The sequence below is a fragment of the Pelobates fuscus genome, chromosome 8, assembly GCF_036172605.1.
Source record: "Pelobates fuscus isolate aPelFus1 chromosome 8, aPelFus1.pri, whole genome shotgun sequence".
Lineage (NCBI taxonomy): Eukaryota > Metazoa > Chordata > Amphibia > Anura > Pelobatidae > Pelobates > Pelobates fuscus.
The window spans coordinates 178,999,975-179,021,357 of NC_086324.1; positions in this window are offsets into that span (position 1 = coordinate 178,999,975).

Here is a 21,383-nt window from a genome sequence, read left to right on the forward strand (position 1 = left end):
TGCTCTTCGCATATAGGGAAGTACCCCAAGAGTCGACAGGGTTCTCCCCTTTCGAATTGCTGTTTGGGAGAAGGGTACGAGGGCCGTTAGACCTAATTAGAGAGCATTGTGAGGGAGAGAATAGCCCAGATGGGACCCCTATTGTATCTTACGTGCTGGAGTTCCGGGACCGCCTGGAGGCGCTAACTCAGGCTGTGCGCACCAACCTTCAGGCGGCCCAACAACGCCAGCGCCGCTGGTACTATAGGGGAGCCAGAGACCGCAGCTTTCAGGTGGGACAAAAGGTTTTGATTTTAAAACCCGTCCACACAGACAAGCTGCAGGCCATCTGGCAAGGCCCATACCAGGTGGTGGAACAGAGATGTGACACCACCTATGTGATTGGCTCCTGCTCAGGGGTAGGGAAGAGGACGTGGCGGCGATATGCGCCTCCGCCTCTGAGGATCAGGAGAATCTGCCCCTACCTGACCTATTAGAATAGGAAGAACAGACAGAGCCCTCCAAGGGAGTTCAGCTGGGAGAGCGGCTAAGCCCTCAGGAGCGTGCCCAGGTATAAGAGTTGATCGCGGCTAAAGGAGCCACCTTCTCCAATTTGCCTGTGTGCACTCCGCTAGCCACTCACCGAGTCGAGACCCCGGGACAGCTACCTATGCGGCAGACTCCATATCGTGTCCCTGAAGCAGTCAGGGCTCATATGAAGAAAGAGATTGAGGAGATGTTGCAGCTAGGGGTTATCGAACCTTCCGATAGCCCCTGGGCATCGCCGGTAGTGCTGGTACCTAAGAAGGATGGCACGACACGTTTCTGTGTCGACTACCGGAGGCTAAATGACAAAACGGTGTCTGATGCCTATCCGATGCCCCGGATAGACGAGCTGCTGGATAAGTTGGCACGGGGCCAGTATCTCACTACCATAGATTTATGTAAGGGATACTGGCAGATTCCACTAGCCGAGGATGCCATCCCCAAGTCGGCGTTTGTCACCCCGTTTGGCCTGTACCAATTTCTGGTCATGCCATTCGGGATGAAAAATGCCCCGGCAACCTTTCAGTGGATGGTAGATCGGCTATTGGATGGGTTCCAGGAATATGCATGCGCATACCTGGACGGCATCGCCATATATAGCCAGACCTGGGCAGAGCACCTACAACACATAGGAGCCATTCTGGATCGTATCGGAGAGGCAGGGTTAACACTGAAACCTAGCAAGTGCCATATAGGGATGGCAGAAGTGCAGTACTTGGGCCACAGGGTGGGGAGCGGGCAGCAGAAACCCGAACCAGCCAAAATTGAAGCCATAGCCAAATGGCCCACCCCTAGGACAAAGACCCAAGTGCTAGCATTTCTAGGTACTGCAGGGTACTATAGAAAATTTGTGCCCAATTATAGTGCCCTGGCCAAACCCTTGACTGACTTGACCCGCAAGAACCTTCCTTGACAGGTTGTCTGGGCCCCAGAGTGTGATCAGGCATTCCAGCAACTAAAGACTGCTCTACCTAATGCCCCGGTACTTGCTGCTCCTGATCCAACTAAAAGATTTCTTGTCCACACAGACGCTTCAATGTTTGGATTGGGAGCAGTGCTGAGCCAAGTTGGAGCAGATGGTGGAGAGCATCCCGTAGCTTACCTGAGCCGAAAGTTATTGCCACGTGAAGTAAGCTACGCCGCCATTGAGAAAGAATGTCTGGCCGTGGTGTGGGCCCTCAAAGAGTTGCAGCCGTATTTGTATGGACAACCTTTTTCCTTACTCACAGATCACAACCCGTTGGTGTGGCTGGACCGTGTGGCTGGGGACAATGCCAGGCTGCTGCGCTGGAGTTTGGCGCTGCAGCCTTTTGACTTTACAATTCATTACCGGCCAGGGAAGCAAAACGGTTACGCCGACGGGTTGTCCAGACAGACTGAACTTGAGAAGTGATCTGTGGGTACTCCTCCGGACATCCCCAAGCCAATCCGTTAGGATCAGACTGTGTATGCCGGCTTGGTTCTGGGGGGAGCATTGTGGCAAAACCTAGCCACTTCAGACTATAGAACTGTGTCTCTAAAGGTTGTCCTAAGCACTGCCACCATATTGTGTTTGAATGTAATTTGCATCTTGTATTTGTGGCGAAACCGACCTTGCCACGTGTCCTTGGAGGGGGCTGCTTGCCCGCCTCTTGCCTTTGGACTATGGACCAGACTTTATGTGAATGTGTTAACCCAGATAGCTATGCCATGGAACCCATTCGTGTAGTTAAAGACTTCGGCTCCATGGCAATTGAACTGTGGCTCCATGGTCCCGTTACAGTGGTGGCAGCGGTGGGATGGCGTCCTAGTGTGAGGAGAAGCAGCGCAGAGACACAGTTAGTTTGGAATTACAGTTTGAGGGCAACGCTAGTATTCGTACAGCGCCCCTGTTCACAGCAAACATGACGTATGGCTTTGAGGGCGATGCTTACAGGAAAGAGGTAGAGCGGCGGTTAACCAGGTATGGCCCGAATATTTCGGTAGAGACGCTCCTGGCCACCATGCGCGAGTTGGATGCGGAGAATCGAGCAGCATGGGATTTGGAGCTCCGATATCAGAGATTGGGGCTGTGGCCAATCGGTCTCTCCTCCCTGCAGCAACCAGCATCCCAGGGAGAGGAGATTGTCGATTCCCCGTCCCTGCAGCAACCAGAATCCCAGGGAGACGAAGGTGCCGTCCTTCCCCCCCCCAGCGGCAGTGTGAGTCCCAGAGAGCAGAAGGTGTCGTCCTTCCTCTCCAGCGGCAGTGTGTATCACAGGGAGCTGAAGGTGTCGTCCTTCCTCCCCAGCGGCAGTGTGAGTCCCAGAGAGCAGACGGTGTCGTCCTTCCTCTCCAGCGGCAGTGTGTATCCCAGGGAGCTGAAGGTGCCGTCCTTCCTCCCCAGCAGCAGGACAATATATGGAAAGGGGAGACAGTTGGTGCCCCTCTTCACCAGCAGACAAGTATGGAAGGTTCTGGAGATAATTGGCGGGCCGAAGTAAGGCAGCGAGTGGCCCAGTATGGGGATGATGTACCCATGGAGACACGCCGGGTGATCTGGAACCAGGTCATGGCCGAGCGAAACACAAGGCTGGGCCGGGAATCCCAGCTGGCGAAAGAGAGAAAGCGTCAGGGAGCAGAGCTTGTTACCCCCTCTCCACAGCGGCAGTCTACAGTTCAGGGAAAGGAGCTTGTTACCCCCTCTCCCCAGTGGCAGGCTGAGTTACAGGGGGCAGAGGTAGTTGTTCCTGCCCTCCCGCAGCAGAGTGGTATGCCGGGAAGGCAGTGTGAAGTACAGGGAGAGGAGAGAAGCATCTCCCCTCCCCAGCGGCAGTGTTATTTTTTGGGAATTGGAAGCTCAGTCTCCATTCCCCAGCGGCAGAGTGTCCAGCAGGGAATAGAGAGCCCAGTATCTTTCCCCCAGCAGCAGGACACTGTATTGGGAGGAGAGACAGTCGGTCTCCCCCCACAGAGGCTGGAAGTATGTATGGGAGAGGAGCTTGTTACCCCCTCTCCCCAGCGACAGCTTAGTGGACCTGGGGGAGACTGTAAGCCCCACAACTGTGCAGATGGGACCGTGGTCTCTGCACCTACAGCACAGGATGTAAGGACAGTCAGTCCTGTCCCCCAGCAACAAGGCTGCTTAGCCAAAGGGGAGACAGTCGGTCTCCCCCTCCAACAGCGGAGCTGTGTATCTAAAGGGGAGACAGTCGGTCCCCAGCAACCTGGCTCCAACCAGGCTACTTCTGTGGTAGCGCTGGCACCAGGGCAGAGTACCGCTGGTCTCTGCCCACTCAGAAACCCACCAACACAGTCTACCAGTCCTCCACACAGCCGTAGTGAGGCACCTGGACCTGGACACGTTTTTCCCTTACTCAGGTGTAGTAACCATGTATTGTGGGGGGCTGTACTGCTGTTTCTGTTTTGTGGGTGGGCTGCTGGACTAACAAGGGCACTGACCGGCAGGAGGTCAGATACCCTGTTAGTCTGTTTGGAAAAGGGGAGAAATGTGACGAAACCAACCTCACCACTGGGCATTGGAGAAGCCTGTTTGCCCGCCTCCTACCTTTGGACTATGGCCCTGGAAGATTGGGCCCTTTAAAAACAGTGTTCGGCCCTAACAGAGTGCATGTCACTCATTCTGGCCCTTTAATTACTGTGGGAGAAGGATTGGCACTTTTTATATGGCACTTCGGATGCTGCCGAAGTTGCCGAAGTTGCCGAAGTCACTGAAGTTGTCGAAGTCGTCAAAGGGACCGGCATCGGACAAAGGACCACGTGGCGGCGGCCATTTTAACGTCGAACACCGCCGACCCTTACCATCACCTCCATTTCGACACTTCGACTAAAGCCGAAGTTACCGAAGTTGTCGAAGTCGTCGAAGTGACCGGCATCGGACAAAGGAGCACGTGGCGGCGGCCATTTTAACATCGAACACTGCCGACCCTTACCATCGCCTCCGCTTCGACACTTCGACTAAAGTTGAAGTACCGGCAACCCTTTGAACGGGACTTAGCCGTTTTTTATGCAGGAAATTGACCGACCGCACAGCCCAAATCCATGGAACTGTTTTGGGCAAGAAAATTTGCTTGCGGTCGGTCATAAAAGGACTTCCGTGTAACTTTTTATCTACTGGAGGGATTTGTATGATTTTTGAGAATGTTTATGTTTAAAGTATGCTGAGTCTGAATAACTATATGTATAATTGGGTTTCCTCTCAGGATAAGGGGAGGGAATATGTGGGATGTAACTGTGATATGATTGGTTATTTTATCCCTCCCTGTGGGCGGTCCTGTATTTGCAACAACTGTAATAAAAGCCAGACTGGGTGTGCTAGCACCTCAGATCATCTTGGACCTTCTTGAAGTTTCGGCTCATGTTTGGGGGATTGGAGAACTACACTCTGGGGATTGCTATAATCACTATACTCCCCAGGGTATAATCGCTGAGCTGTGCTAAGAGCTTGTTCCTGTTCCTGCTTTCTGGAATTCGGAGAGGTCCACCTACTGGAAGCTGGACCCTGGTCTTGGGTCCAGAGTGGGTGGAGACGGTGAGACCCCAACCAAGCTGCGGCGTTTCTTGGGGTCTGCAGTGGTTATGGTGTCAGGCAGAGTGCTTGGAGTCCTCGGAAAGCACTAGGAGCATCCGTTACAGGGGCCCTGAACTAGAATAAGGGGGGGGACCTTATGTCCTCCCCCCTGGCCCCCACCCCTGAGCGGTGGATGGGGGCCCTAAACAAGAAGAAGGGGGGGACCTAGTGTCCTCCCCCCTGGCCCCCACCCTTCAGCGGCGGGTGGGGCCCCTAAATACTAATATGGGGGTGGAACCTAATGTTCTCCCCCCATCCCCTTCCCCTGAGCGGTGGGTGGGGGCCCTAAATTGTAATAAGGGGGGGACCTAGTGTCTTCCCTCCTGGCCTCCACCCCTCAGCGGCGGATGGGGGCCCTAAATACTAATAAGGGGGGGACCTAAGGTCTTCCCCCTGGCCCTCACCCCTGAGCGGCAGGTGGGGGCCCTAAAAAAAATGTTGTCCCCCCCAGGTGACTAGGGGTCCCCAACCCCCTAGTCACCCCTCCCCCCAATAAAACTTATCCCCCCACCTACCCCCCTCACCCTAAAAACTAATGAGGGGGGGACCTTTAACTAAGTACCTGTAAAAAAAATAAAACTTACCATTCAATGTTTTCTTTCTTCTAAAATCTTCTTTTTTCAGCCCCAAAAAAGGCCAAATAAAAAACCATAATAATATTTTTAGGGTGAGGGGGGTAGGTAGGGGGTTAATTTTTATTGGGGGGGAGGAGTGACTAGGGGTTTGGGGACCCCTAGTCACCTGGGGGGGGGGATTTTTTAAGGTCCCATCCAATCAGGAATTTTTTTAGGTCCCCCCACTTATTAGTATTTAGGGCCCCCACCCACCGCTCAGGGGTGGGGGCCAGGGGGAGGACATTAGGTCCTCCCCCTTATTCTGATTTAGGGCCCCCACCCACTGCTCAGGGGTGGGGGCCCGGGGGGAGGACAGTAGGACCCCCCTTCATTATTTTACATTAGGGCCCCCACCCACCGCTCAGGGGTGGGGTAGGGGGGAGGACATTAGGTCCCCCCCTTTATTCTGATTTAGGGCCCCCACCCTCCGCTCGGGGGTGGGGGGCCGGGGGGAGGACAATAGGTCCCCCCCCATTATTTTACATTAGGGCCCCCACCCGCCACTCGGGGTGGGGGCCGAGGGGGGGGCAATAGCCCCTTAGTTTGACTCGGGAGGGGGGACCTTATTTTTTTATTTTTTTATTTACAGTGAGCAGCCATAGGCTGCTCCCTGTTTAATAGACATGCCCCTACTCGCAGTATAGCGAGTAGGGGCATAATTTACTAATACTAAGTAATCTTTAGTTAGTATTAGTAAATTTGGCTGAAAGACCAATTTAGGTCTTTCAGCCTTTTAGTAGATAGCTCCCTGATACCGTGGGAATTAGGGAGTTATCTACTTATTCATTGCTGTCATTACATTGACTGGCTAAGTAACTTACATTTTATATGAATGTATGTTACTTGATTGTTGTAAGTGTTGCATATGCTTACAGCTGAATCCTGGCTATGTTTGTATACTTTTCATTTAAAATTGTATACAATGTAACATTCTTCTTCTTTCACTGGGTAAGTATATTAGTACTTAGGCAATACTGTGTTTCGGAACTTCGGCACTTCGACACTTCGGCAACTTCGACACTTCGACACTTCGGAAATTCGGTAATTTCGGAACTTCGGGACCTCAGTCATTCGGATATTCGGAAGTACACGAATGTCCGAATTGTCCGAAATTCATCCGAATTCCTATTCGGACCGAAATGAATTGCACATGTCTACTCTCCAATGCCCAGTGGCGAGGCGGGTTCCGCCACAGGGTATGTTTGTATGTCAGCCATGAGTTAAAGTCAAATCTTAGGCATGTGGAGTGTGACGAGGAAAATGTGGAAGCTTTATGGGTAGATATCTGCTTGGGGCAAACAAAGGGGAATCAATTATTGGTTGAGATATGTTATAAACCACCTAATGTTAATATTGATGAGGAACAACAGCTGTTTGAGCAAATTGAGAAAGCTGCAAATCTGGGTAACACTTTAATTATTGGAGATTTTAATTACCCAGACATAAATTGGGATAGAGGGACTAGTAGCTCAGCAAAGGGAATTGGGTTTTTAAACTTGTTAAATGACACCTTCATGTCACAACTTGTACAAGCACCAACTAGAATGGACGCTTGTCTGGAGCTGGTTTTAACAAACAACGTTGATCTTTTGACATAAATTCAAGTAGGTGAGCACTTGGGAAATAGTGATCACAATATAGTGTCCTTTGAAATAAACTCAAAAAAACAAAAGCACGTGGGGTATACTAAAACATATAATTTTAAAAAGGCCAGTCTTTTTTTAGTAGCCACTTGGTCACAAACACTGGCCAAAGTTAGTGTTAATGTGTGTGAAAAAATGCAAAAAACTAATTTGAAAGCCAATTTTGGCCAGTGTTTGTGACTAAGTGGCTACTAAAAAACACCGGACATACCCCATTTGCAATACCTTGGGTTGTCTACTTTTGCAAATGGTATGCCATCATGGGGGTAATTTTTATTCCTGGGTTACCATACAGTCTCAAAGGCAACGTAACCAATCTGGCGAATTTCAATGTGAAAAAACTGAAACGCAAGCCTTATATTTGACTCTGTAACTTTTGAAAACACCATAAAACCTGTACATGAGGGGTACTTTTATACTCGGGAGACTTCGCTGAACACAAATATTAGTGTTTCAAAACAGTAAAACGTATCACAACAATTATATCGTCAGTGTAAGTGCCATTTGTGTGTGAAAAATACAAAAAAATGTCACTTTCACTGACTATATCATTATTGTAATACATTTTACTGTTTTGAAACACTAATATTTGTGTTCAGAGAAGTCTGAGTAAAACAGTACCCCCCATGTACAGGTTTTATGGTGACTTGGAAAGTTACAGGGTTAAATATAGTGCTAGAAAAAAGTGGGGAGTAGGTTAGCGCTAATAATATATAAAAGGCAGCAACCTTACAGAGGGTCACCCTCTAACCCTCTGGGATAAGGATGTACAGGTAAAAGGAGAAAAAGGCTGCGCCAAAAATGACCTAAAAATACAGTAAAATAAGCAGCTGGAGGCCTGGCAAGCAAACAATCTACTGCCGCGACCTCTTTCCTGGAGGGCAACGGGACACCACTGCGGCAAGGAGGGTACCCTGGGGGGCGACCAACACGCAACACCCCAGATCTCAGCCTAGTCCAGACCTTGGAGTCGATGTGGCTAAGAAGAACCCGGCTTGAGGACACACCACCTGCATTGCTGGACTTTCACCTGATCCTGGCCTCAAAGGACTCATACTCCCAGTTCCAGCAACTCTGCAGACAAGGCATCGGCTGATTCCAGGCAACGGGGGGGGGGGGGGGGGGGGGAGCCTGTACCCTATACCCTATTAATCTACTTATATGATTACTAAGCCTGATAACTAAAAATGTACCAGCTTACCTGTAAGGTATCTGCCTTTACAACATGGGCCAAGTTTGCTAACATATACACTACAATTGTACCTCCTGGGTTGAAATAAGCTATCTAGTTCTAGCATGTTAACTATCTCATGTACAGTGATAACCTACTTATATATGTTTATTAAGCCTGATAACTAACCTAACCCGCATAACATATGCTACAATCCTGTAACACACCCTTGTTACACACGTACACGGAAACACTCAATTGAACCTAAACATTGAGACTAAGTTTGTTTTTTCATAAAACAAAAAAATATTGCAACGATTTAACTTAATTACATGTTCAATCTCTGTTTCACTACGACTGTATAAGCCTGATAAATGCATAAAACTTTCAATCTCTGTTTAACTACGATTGTTTAAGCTTGTTAAAAATATAAAAAATTGTGCTTGTTATCCATGTGCCCCACATGTTCCACGTGGGAATAGCCTGAGGACTGCTTTTGGGGCACCTCTCGCCAACCTGTACTATGTATCTGCACAGCAAAAATAAAGATTTATAAAAGAAAAAAAAAAAAAAAAAAAAAAAAATACAGTAAAATAAGTCCCAATAAAAGTGAAAAAGTAAAACGAAGGATAAATGTCAATGTTTGTTGTACTGGATACACTGGTAGAGTGTTCTCTCTTCTTGTGATGCTTTGAATCCTCCCGTGATATGTAAAATATAAAAGGGAAAAGGACCAATTGTGCAGGTTGTGGGGTACGTAGTAGGTAAAAAATAAAATGTAAAGAACTCACATTTGCATGAGCTATAACCAGCTCAAGGGGAATAGACGTTCTGCAGTATAATCCCTGCTAGTAGGATATCACGGAATTCTGGTCCACTTTGGGTCTGGTGCTGTCCAATTCTCAGGAGAAGGGAGAGAAATATATAGACAACAGATAGTGCTCTCCGAAGATAAAATGTGGTATAGATGCAAAACAATAGTAAATATACTCACAGTGTAAAGTGCAGATGACACTGCACTTGAGATATGGCGTGGGTGGTATAATCCCCACCTTAGGATATATAAAATAGCCAGGAAAGGAGAATATAAAATAGTAGTAATAAAAATATGAATGGCACAAATGTAAAGCCAAACGTAATTTATTGTTAAAAGTATATAATAAAATCCATTAACGCGTTTCACCACTAAGGTTTTGCATTATAGCTCATGCAAATGTGAGTTCTTTACATTTTATTTTTTACCTACTACGTACCCCACAACCTGCACAATTGGTCCTTTTCCCTTTTATATTTTACATATCACGGGAGGATCCAAAGCATCATAAGAAGAGAGAACACTTTACCAGTGTATCCAGTACAACAAACATTGACATTTATCCTTCGTTTTACTTTTTCACTTTTATTGGGACTTATTTTACTGTATTTTTAGGTCATTTTTGGCGCAGCCTTTTTCTCCTTTTACCTTAAATATAGTGCTACCAAATTAAATTCCCTGGACGTTCAGCCTGGGTTGTCAGGCAGGTCGCGCACTCTCCTATCTACTAAACAGCAACTTCAATGTTGACAGATTTTATTAGTTTTTAAAAGTTTTTTTAAAAACACCTAATCTAGGCAAAAAAATAATAATGGGGATTTAGTTACATTATATGATCATACATTGCATAAGCCTGCCACAACGTCAATGTACCCCATCTTTGGCAGGTCCTACTCTCACAGTCTAATGTCTGCTCTTATGAGATTAACCCACTTACTTGAGAGAAAAAAATTCCATCTGAGGCTCTCTGCAGTACAAGGCTAAATAGGGACCTGAGATGAGGCACCTGTAACAGGGAGGGGTGCAGAACCAAGGAGTTGGCTAGACTCCCAAATATATATATATATATATATGAAACATGGGGGATGGTTGCACTCACCTAAACATGCTTAAATGGGGTGCTGCTGGGGGCCATATTATACAATAAACAATACACAAGATCCAGCGCACTCTCCTATCTACTAAACAGCAACTTCAATGTTGACAGATTTTATTAGTTTTTAAAAGTTTTTTTAAAAACCACCTAATCTAAGCAAAACAGATGGGGTACATTGATGTTGTGGCAGGCTTATGCAATGTATGATCATATAATGTAACTAAATCCCCATTTTTTCCCCCTAGATTAGGTGTTTTTTTTTAAAAAAACTTTTAAAAACTAATGGGGATTTAGTTACATTATATGATCATACGTTGCATAAACCTGCAACAACATCAATGTACCCCATCTGTTTTGCTTAGATTAGGTGTTTTTAAAAATCTTTTAAAAACGAATAAAATCTGTCAACATTGAAGTTGCTGTTTAGTAGATAGGAGAGTGCGCTGGATCTTGTGTATTGTTTATTGTATATATATATATAATTTTTAAAATTATTTTTATTTATATATAGGTATATATATAGTGATATATATGTATATACTTATGCATATAGATATATATATTATTTCGTTCTACGTGTATTTTGATATCAATATATATATATTAATATCAAAATACAGTTAGAACGAAATTACACATATATATTTTAATTATTTATTTTTTATTTACATTTTTTTATTTTTAATGTATTTATATATTTTATATTATAAATATATATATATAATGATAATTATATATATTTAATCAATATCATTCTACATGTATTTTAATATTAATATATATGTAATTATATATATATATTAATATTAAAATACACTTAGACTATGTGTATGTGTATATATATATATACATATCTATATACTTAGATCATATATAAAATAAATATATAAATGATCTAAGTATATATAATTTAATTTTACACTGTTTTAACATTTATTTTTTTTACACACAGCAGGGGGGAGTACTGGCGCTCCCCCTGCTGGCACTGCTATGGACGGCTATGCCGTCCATGTGATCGCGAGGTCCTCGCAAGGACCTCGCGATCACATGGCCCAGGAGGGCCAGAACGGGATGCCAGGTGAGTCCCCCCACCACGATTGCCGGCGTGGGATCGCCGGCGAGCGGGTAAGTACATAGGACGGCAGGGACGTGCCATGCCGCCCGCCGGCGTTTAGAGCCGGGTCCCCAAGTACAGTATAGCACGCCCGCCGTCCTTAGGGGTTAAACAGCAATCTGATATATACTTACAAAAACATAATATACAGGAATCGAATTTCTAATTAGTGGGATAATAGCTTTTTAATCTAAGGAGATAACTGTCATTCTGGGCTCAACAAGGATTTCTTTCTAGTTTGTTGCAAAACTGGAAGCCCAACAAACTGTTTTTGCTTTTTCTTTAAATTCTTTTGGATCAACAGCAAAAATCTAATGTGTGGCCACATGTCTCAGCTATGTAACTATTTGTTCATGTTTGTTTGGTGTTTGTTGTGAGGTTTTCTTTTATTCATTTATTTTTTTATTTTGTAGTAGTATCACTTTTTTGCTTTATTTCAAGCACTTTGTTTCACAGATACCCCTCTGACCACCACGATGAGCAACATACGGCGGGGGGTGACCACCTAAATCGGTAGCATTAGGAATACACATTATACCAACGCTATGGTCTTCATTTAAGGACACAAGCAATTTTTATTGTTTGTGTTTGACCACATTTATTGCCCCAATACCAATTATAAACAATTTTTAAAAAGAACAGATTCCCATTACAAAAAAAAATGCAAAAACGATATGTCCCAATTTTGACAATAGTAATTTATGTATTATTAGTGCAGTACAAATACAGTAGAATTTGGTATCTGTCTTCTAAGCTTAGTAGCCATCACAGAAACCAAAATTGATAAGTTTTGTAGGAAAATTGTGTTTTTTCAGTTTTTTACATGCAGACATATACAAGGTTTATTAAATTAGTATTTGGTAAGGCTAACCCCCGTATTGCGCTCAGTCAGATTTTCTGAGTACAGCGATACCCCCATTGTACGCCTTTGTCACTGTCCTGTGAAGTTACAGCGCTGTATGAGACACCCGACCATTCGACTTGTAGCACTCCAGGAAGGCCTACCATTTGTGAAAGTAGACACTCCAGGGTATCTCACAAGGTGTATTATTTAAATGTGTACACTGCTAATATAGGATGCTACGTACAGCCACAGACATTCAATGCTGACACAGGCTCTGTGACGCCTGCTTTGTTATGACATCACTGGTTCTGAAGGGGTTAAAGCCATGTCAACAGTATTAATGTCACGCACTGCTCACACTACTGGTGTCATCCCATCCCCCACACAATTCTACTCTGTGGGGTCCCGAGCCCCCATGTGGGCAACACGAGACAGCAAATGTACTTATTACACAGAAATTGTGAGACAAAGAAATGTATTGAAACACAGCCAAAATGGAAAACTTTCACAATCCACGATTTTCCAAATTCTAACCGTAAAACTAAAATGGTTTCTCTTTTACAATAACTCTACCCTGTCCGTACATCTGATGGGGGGAAGGAATCCTTCAAACAGCTGTAAGGACGAGGTGGCAGCTGAGACGTCCCCTCGACAAAAATACTTTCAGCTGCTACACACCCCACAGCCATAAATGCACATGCATTGTACTGCACTACTGCTAGAGTTGGCGCTTTATAATGATAATACACACTCTTTACATATAGATAATATTAGATATAAATATTCTTAAATTGTCAGCTGTTTGAACAACTCTTATTCACCTCATGTCTCTGTCAACACTCGGTTTTATTTTCCATGTATGCTTGTACATCACTCCAGAACATGGTGGTGCTATAATAATCATTTTATATATTATTTATATATATATATGATTTGCCATCTATTCTAACCAGCAGAAAACGTTTTAAAACCCACATTTATATCCCGTTTTCCATTACTCGCAGAGCAGTATATATGACCTCTGTGTGTGTATGTTTCTGTTGGAGGGTATAGAAATATATTCTCTACTTTGTATCGGTTTTATTTGTATTTATAAGGCACATTTCTGCCTGTTTTAGTAATACTTTACAAATCCTGCTGCCCGGAGTGTGAATTGGAAATTTTAACTCTGAATTCCCCTATTTTCTGCCCTAAGGCTCTGATACATGTGAGTGCAGATAAATGGTCTCCACCATCTGCTGTTTTATAAATGCTCCTGTAGGAATTTCGACACGATTGCTTCCCATATGACAAAGAGGTGTGGTGGCACCTATAAAGACGCTTTTTTCTTTTGAGCCAGGATTTGTGAGTGAGCATTCAGCTTATACTACTATCACGATATTCACTTCTTATACAGAGTAACATTATGTGGCATTCATCCCAAGTGTCCTTATTTTTGAAAGACAGTCCCTATTTCTGGCCCAAATCCCTCTGTCCCACTGTTCTATCCTTATGTCCATCTTTTCTAGGAGCTCCATATTGTTAGTGTGTCTGAGTGTAAAACACACAGCTACCTCTCTGTATAGCACCACACCTCCCAAGTGTCTGAGTGTATATCAGAGCTCCACATCAATACTACTCCCAGTAATGTGTCTGAGTGTATAACAGAGCTCCACAGCAATAATACTCCCAGTAATGTGTCTGAGTGTATAACAGAGCTCCACATCAATACTACTCCCAGTAATGTGTCTGAGTGTATAACAGAGCTCCACAGCAATAATACTCCCAGTAATGTGTCTGAGTGTATAACAGAGCTCCACAGCAATAATACTCCCAGTAATGTGTCTGAGTTTATAACAGAGCTCCACAGTAATAATACTCCCAGTAATGTGTCTGAGTGTATAACAGAGCCCCACAGCAATAATACTCCCAGTAATGTGTCTGAGTGTATAACAGAGCTCCACAGGAATAATACTCCCAGTAATGTGTCTGAGTGTATAACAGAGCCCCACAGCAATAATACTCCCAGTAATGTGTCTGAGTGTATAACAGAGCCTCACAGCAATAATACTCCCAGTAATGTGTCTGAGTGTATAACAGAGCCCCACAGCAATAATACTCCCAGTAATGTGTCTGAGTGTATAACAGAGCTCCACAGCAATAATACTCCCAGTAATGTGTCTGAGTGTATAACAGAGCTCCACAGCAATAATACTCCCAGTAATGTGTCTGAGTGTATAACAGAGCTCCACAGCAATAATACTCCCAGTAATGTGTCTGAGTGTATAACAGAGCTCCACAGCAATAATACTCCCAGTAATGTGTCTGAGTGTATAACAGAGCTCCAACCCCAATAATACTCCCAGTAATGTGTCTGAGTGTATAACAGAGCTCCACAGCAATAATACTCCCAGTAATGTGTCTGAGTGTATAACAGAGCTCCACAGCAATAATACTCCCAGTAATGTGTCTGAGTGTATAACAGAGCTCCACAGCAATAATACTCCCAGTAATGTGTCTGAGTGTATAACAGAGCCCCACATTAATAATACTCCCAGTAATGTGTCTGAGTGTATAACAGAGCCCCACATTAATAATACTCCCAGTAATGTGTCTGAGTGTATAACAGAGCTCCACAGCAATAATACTCCCAGTAATGTGTCTGAGTGTATAACAGAGCTCCACAGCAATAATACTCCCAGTAATGTGTCTGAGTGTATAACAGAGTTCCACATCAATAATACTCCCAGTAATGTGTCTGAGTGTATAACAGAGCTCCACAGCAATAATACTCCCAGTAATGTGTCTGAGTGTATAACAGAGCCCCACAGCAATAATACTCCCAGTAATGTGTCTGAGTGTATAACAGAGCTCCACAGCAATAATACTCCCAGTAATGTGTCTGAGTGTATAACAGAGCCCCACAGTAATAATACTCCCAGTAATGTGTCTGAGTGTATAACCGAGCTCCACAGCAATAATACTCCCAGTAATGTGTCTGAGTGTATAACAGAGCTCCACAGCAATAATACTCCCAGTAATGTGTCTGAGTGTATAACAGAGCTCCACAGTAATAATACTCCCAGTAATGTGTCTGAGTGTATAACAGAGCCCCACAGCAATAATACTCCCAGTAATGTGTCTGAGTGTATAACAGAGCCCCACAGTAATAATACTCCCAGTAATGTGTCTGAGTGTATAACAGAGCTCCACAGTAATAATACTCCCAGTAATGTGTCTGAGTGTATAACAGAGCTCCACAGTAATAATACTCCCAGTAATGTGTCTGAGTGTATAACAGAGCTCCACAGTAATAATACTCCCAGTAATGTGTCTGAGTGTATAACAGAGCCCCACAGCAATAATACTCCCAGTAATGTGTCTGAGTGCATAACAGAGCCCCACAGCAATAATACTCCCAGTAATGTGTCGAGTGTATAACAGAGCCCCACAGCAATAATACTCCCAGTAATGTGTCTGAGTGTATAACAGAGCTCCACAGTAATAATACTCCCAGTAATGTGTCTGAGTATATAACAGAGCTCCACAGCAATAATACTCCCAGTAATGTGTCTGAGTGTATATCAGAGCCCCACAGCAATAATACTCCCAGTAATGTGTCTGAGTGTATAACAGAGCTCCACAGTAATAATACTCCCAGTAATGTGTCTGTGTATAACAGAGCTCCACAGCAATAATACTCCCAGTAATGTGTCTGAGTGTATAACAGAGCTCCGCAGCAATAATACTCCCAGTAATGTGTCTGAGTGTATAACAGAGCTCCACAGCAATAATACTCCCAGTAATGTGTCTGTGTATAACAGAGCTCCACAGCAATAATACTCCCAGTAATGTGTCTGAGTGTATAACAGAGCTCCACAGTAATAATACTCCCAGTAATGTGTCTGAGTGTATAACAGAGCTCCACAGCAATAATACTCCCAGTAATGTGTCTGAGTGTATAACAGAGCTCCACAGCAATAATACTCTCAGTAATGTGTCTGAGTGTATAACAGAGCCCCACAGCAATAATACTCCCAGTAATGTGTCTGAGTGTATAACAGAGCTCCACAGCAATAATACTCCCAGTAATGTGTCTGAGTGTATAACAGAGCTCCACAGTAATAATACTCCCAGTAATGTGTCTGAGTGTATAACAGAGCTCCACAGCAATAATACTCCCAGTAATGTGTCTGAGTGTATAACAGAGCTCCACAGCAATAATACTCCCAGTAATGTGTCTGAGTGTATAACAGAGCTCCACGGCAATAATACTCCCAGTAATGTGTCTGAGTGTATAACAGAGCTCCACAGCAATAATACTCCCAGTAATGTGTCTGAGTGTATAACAGAGCTCCACAGCAATAATACTCCCAGTAATGTGTCTGAGTGTATAACAGAGCTCCACAGCAATAATACTCCCAGTAATGTGTCTGAGTGTATAACAGAGCCCCACAGCAATAATACTCCCAGTAATGTGTCTCAGTGTATAACAGAGCCCCACAGCAATAATACTCCCAGTAATGTGTCTGAGTGTATAACAGAGCTCCACAGGAATAATACTCCCAGTAATGTGTCTGAGTGTATAACAGAGCTCCACAGCAATAATACTCCCAGTAATGTGTCTGAGTGTATAACAGAGCTCCACAGCAATAATACTCCCGGTAATGTGTCTGAGTGTATCACAGAGCTCCACAGCAATAATACTCCCAGTAATGTGTCTGAGTGTATAACAGAGCTCCACAGCAATAATACTCCCAGTAATGTGTCTCAGTGTATAACAGAGCCCCACAGCAATAATACTCCCAGTAATGTGTCTGAGTGTATAACAGAGCTCCACAGGAATAATACTCCCAGTAATGTGTCTGAGTGTATAACAGAGCTCCACAGCAATAATACTCCCAGTAATGTGTCTGAGTGTATAACAGAGCTCCACAGCAATAATACTCCCGGTAATGTGTCTGAGTGTATCACAGAGCTCCACAGCAATAATACTCCCAGTAATGTGTCTGAGTGTATAACAGAGCTCCACAGCAATAATACTCCCAGTAATGTGTCTCAGTGTATAACAGAGCCCCACAGCAATAATACTCCCAGTAATGTGTCTGAGTGTATAACAGAGCTCCACAGCAATAATACTCCCAGTAATGTGTCTCAGTGTATAACAGAGCCCCACAGCAATAATACTCCCAGTAATGTGCCTGTGTGTGTAACAGAGCTCCACGGCAATAACACTCCCAGTAATGTGTCTGAGTGTATAACAGAGCTCCACAGCAATAATACTCCCAGTAATGTATGATGCGGTCGTGTGTCTCCCATTAAATAAGTTGCAACATTGTATCAACAGCTGTTAATGGGTTTTCATGGCTGGCCGCCGTTCGTATGCCGAACACGTGGCGGCGGCCATCTTTGCTCGCTAAATATTCATCGGTGTTTGGTCGTCGAGTGCCTGGAACAAAAATCGTCTACTTGATTTCCAAACACCGCTGGACTTCCAGACCATTCGGGCAACTCGCTCTTTCGATAAAACAAAGCTGTTTGTCTGTTCTTTCGTTTAAACCCCGGTTCACCTAAAGGTGTATTGTATGTGTCATTCGGCTATTTCTGCAGGGATCTGAGCGGTATTTCGTAAGAATACTCACTCAGATCCCCGCAATCCAATGAGGGGTCATTCGGTCAAATCCACGGTAAATTGCACGTGTTACTGAATTTAATATAAAAATGCCTGTTTCACTGTACATACAAATAATGGAATTATCTGTGCCTGGTGACGTCATCTTCTTCCCTGTACGGTAAGGAATGATGGGAAATGACCCTGCATGGCCAGTTTCCCACGCACATACATACACTAATTAAAACCCCAGCAGTAGCATTCTGGAAACCCCTTGCATGAGGAATCGGATAAATTTGGTGACCTTTCAATAAAGCCTCAGTTGACTCCCAGACTATGTGTCGTCTAGTCCTTGGGGAAAAGGGAATTATACTGCGCTACCTGTGTTTAACCTGTGGAATTCTGACTACCAGCGGAGATATCATGGATTAACCCCTGCTATTCCGCTACAATTAAATGCTTGGAAGTCTCTTTTTGACCGAGCGCACGCATGGTTTCATGCCCAAAACAGGTCCAGAGAATTAGGCTGTGCGGCCAGTCTATTTGAAACCATGGAAGTACCGTTTGAATTACCGAACGTACTGGTGAATGAACATCAATGTGTCAATCAACAGTCAATGTGTGTCCCTTGTTCATGTGCTTTGACTCACCGAACGCCGTTCAACTCCCGTTCGAATAGTCAAAGTTCCCTGGAAGGTAACTGTTCAGCGGTGTTCGTGCCGTCGCGTTTCCGATTTGAGTTCCATGAACTCGACGACAAAACACCACTGAACACGTTCGACCAAATAAGAGGGCCACCGCCATGTGTTTAAATGTCGAATGGCGGCCACTTTGACACTTCGACTGTAGCCGAAATGCCACTTTAAAAGTTTGAATCTGTTCCAGTTAGAAGTCCAGGAGGCAGAAACAGTATCTTTAGGGCCATAGTCACAGGATAGGATGCTGGCAAAAAGGCCCCTTCAAAAAACAGTGGTGAGGTCACTTTCGCCACAGTATATCTGTCAGTGTTTGTATCTGTATGTCTGTAACTATGTATCTGTATGTGTGTCAGTGTTTGTGTATCTGCATGTCTGTGCCTGTGTATCTGTATGTGTGTCAGTGTGTGTATTTGCATGTGTCTGTGGATCTGGATCTGTGTCAGTGTGTGTATCTGTATGTGTGTGTGGCAGTGTATATGTAAATGTGCATACATCTCAGCATTCAAACACTAACATTACACACAAATACACCCCTGCATTCAAATGTCAACACTACATACAGACACTCACCTACATTCAAAGGTAAACACCACACACATGTAAACCACTGCTTTCAAATGGCAACACTACACACAGTTACACTCCACATACTCCATACAAAAACATGCTACATTCAAACACTGCTCATTGCTAAATACAACCCTGCAAGGATGGGCAAATCCCCAGCTGGCCAAGCATTGTGCGAGTTGTACGAGAGATGAGAACCTACCTTTTGGTCAACCTTGTCATGGGGGTGTCCAAAATGTATTGCACCAGGGTCCTCTCTACTTTAGCTCCACCACTGTGCCTGAGGTCCCCTGCAGATAATTTGGTCTATACTCATTGATACAGTTTATTTGCAGTTAATGTAGGAATTACCAGCATTGCGTAACCTTGGACGTCTCACTAATGTGGGCCATTCTGCTCAGTTAGGAGACCTGGCCATTTAAGGTATTTAAGGCATGGCACCTTCTGCTATTCAGGACATAGGGCGTTGAGTAAACAGCCAAGCTCTAATTGGACCTGATGAGATTTGTTTTCAAATAAAAAATGTTTGTGTCAATTCAACCTTTTGAATTTTAATTCACAACAATTCAGTGATTAGTAAATAAGCCCATATTGAATTTCATCTGAATTTTGCCTATAAATTGAAAAGAATCAACAATACCCCACCAGCCAGAGAGGGGTATCTGGGCTAATGACAGACTGCCCCAGACAGGGGTATCTGGGTAATGACAGACTGCCCCAGACAGGGGTATCTGGGTAATGACAGACTGTACCCGACAGGGGTATCTGGGTAATGACAGACTGACCCAGACAGGGGTATCTGGGCTAATGACAGACTTACCCAGACATGGGGTATCTGGGTAATGACAGACTGCCCCAGATAGGGGTATCTGGGTAATGACAGACTGCCCCAGATAGGGGTATCTGGGCTAATGACAGACTGCTCCAGACAGGGGTATCTGGGCTAATGACAGACTGCTCCAGAGAGGGGTATCTGGGCTAATGACAGACTGCTCCAGACAGGGGTATCTGAGCTAATGACAGACTGCTCCAGACAGGGGTATCAGGGCTAATGACAGACTGACCCAGTCAGGAGTATCTGGGCTAATGACAGACTGACCCAGACAGGGGTATCTGGGCTAATGACAGACTGACCCAGACAGGGGTATCTGGGTAATGACAGACTGCCCCAGAAAGGGGTATCTGGGCTAATGACAGACTGACCCAGACAGGGGTATCTGGGCTAATGACAGACTGCTCCAGACAGGGGTATCTGGGCTAATGACAGCCTGCTCCAGACAGGGGTATCTGGGTTAATGTCAGACTGACCCAGACAGGGGTATCTGGGCTAATGACAGACTGACCCAGACAGAGGTATCTGGGCTAATGACCGACTGCTCCAGACAGGGGTATCTGAGCTAATGACAGACTGCTCCAGACAGGGGTATTGGGTTAATGTCAGACTTCCCCAGACAGGAGTATGTTGGGTAATCACAGACAGGGTAATGTGGGGTAATGACAGACTGCCCCAGACAGGGGTATCTGGGCTAATGACAGACTGACCCAGACAGGGGTATCTCGGCTAATGTCAGACTTCCCCAGACAGGGGTATCTGGGCTAATGACAGACTGACCCAGACAGGGGTATCTGGGCTAATGACAGACTGCTCCAGACAGGGGTATCTGGGCTAATGTCAGACTTCCCCAGACAGGAGTATGTTGGGTAATGACAGACTGCCCCAGACAGGGTAATGTGGGGTAATGACAGAATGCCCCAGACAGGGGTATCTGGGCTAATGACAGAGTGCCCCAGACAGGGGTATCTGGGCTAATAACAGAGTGCCCCAGACAGGGGTATCTGGGCTAATGTCAGACTTCCCCAGACAGGGATATCTGGGCTAATGACAGACTGCTTCAGACAGGGGTATCTGGGCTAATGACAGACTGCTCCAGACAGGGGTATCTGGGTTAATGTCAGACTTCCCCAGACAGGGGTATCTGGGCTAATGACAGACTGACCCAGACAGGGGTATCTGGGCTAATGGCAGACTGCTCCAGACAGGGGTATCTGGGCTAATGACAGACTGCTTCAGACAGGAGTATGTTGGGTAATGACAGACTGCCCCACACAGAGGTATGTGGGTAATGACAGAGTGCCCCAGACAGGGGTAACTGGGTAA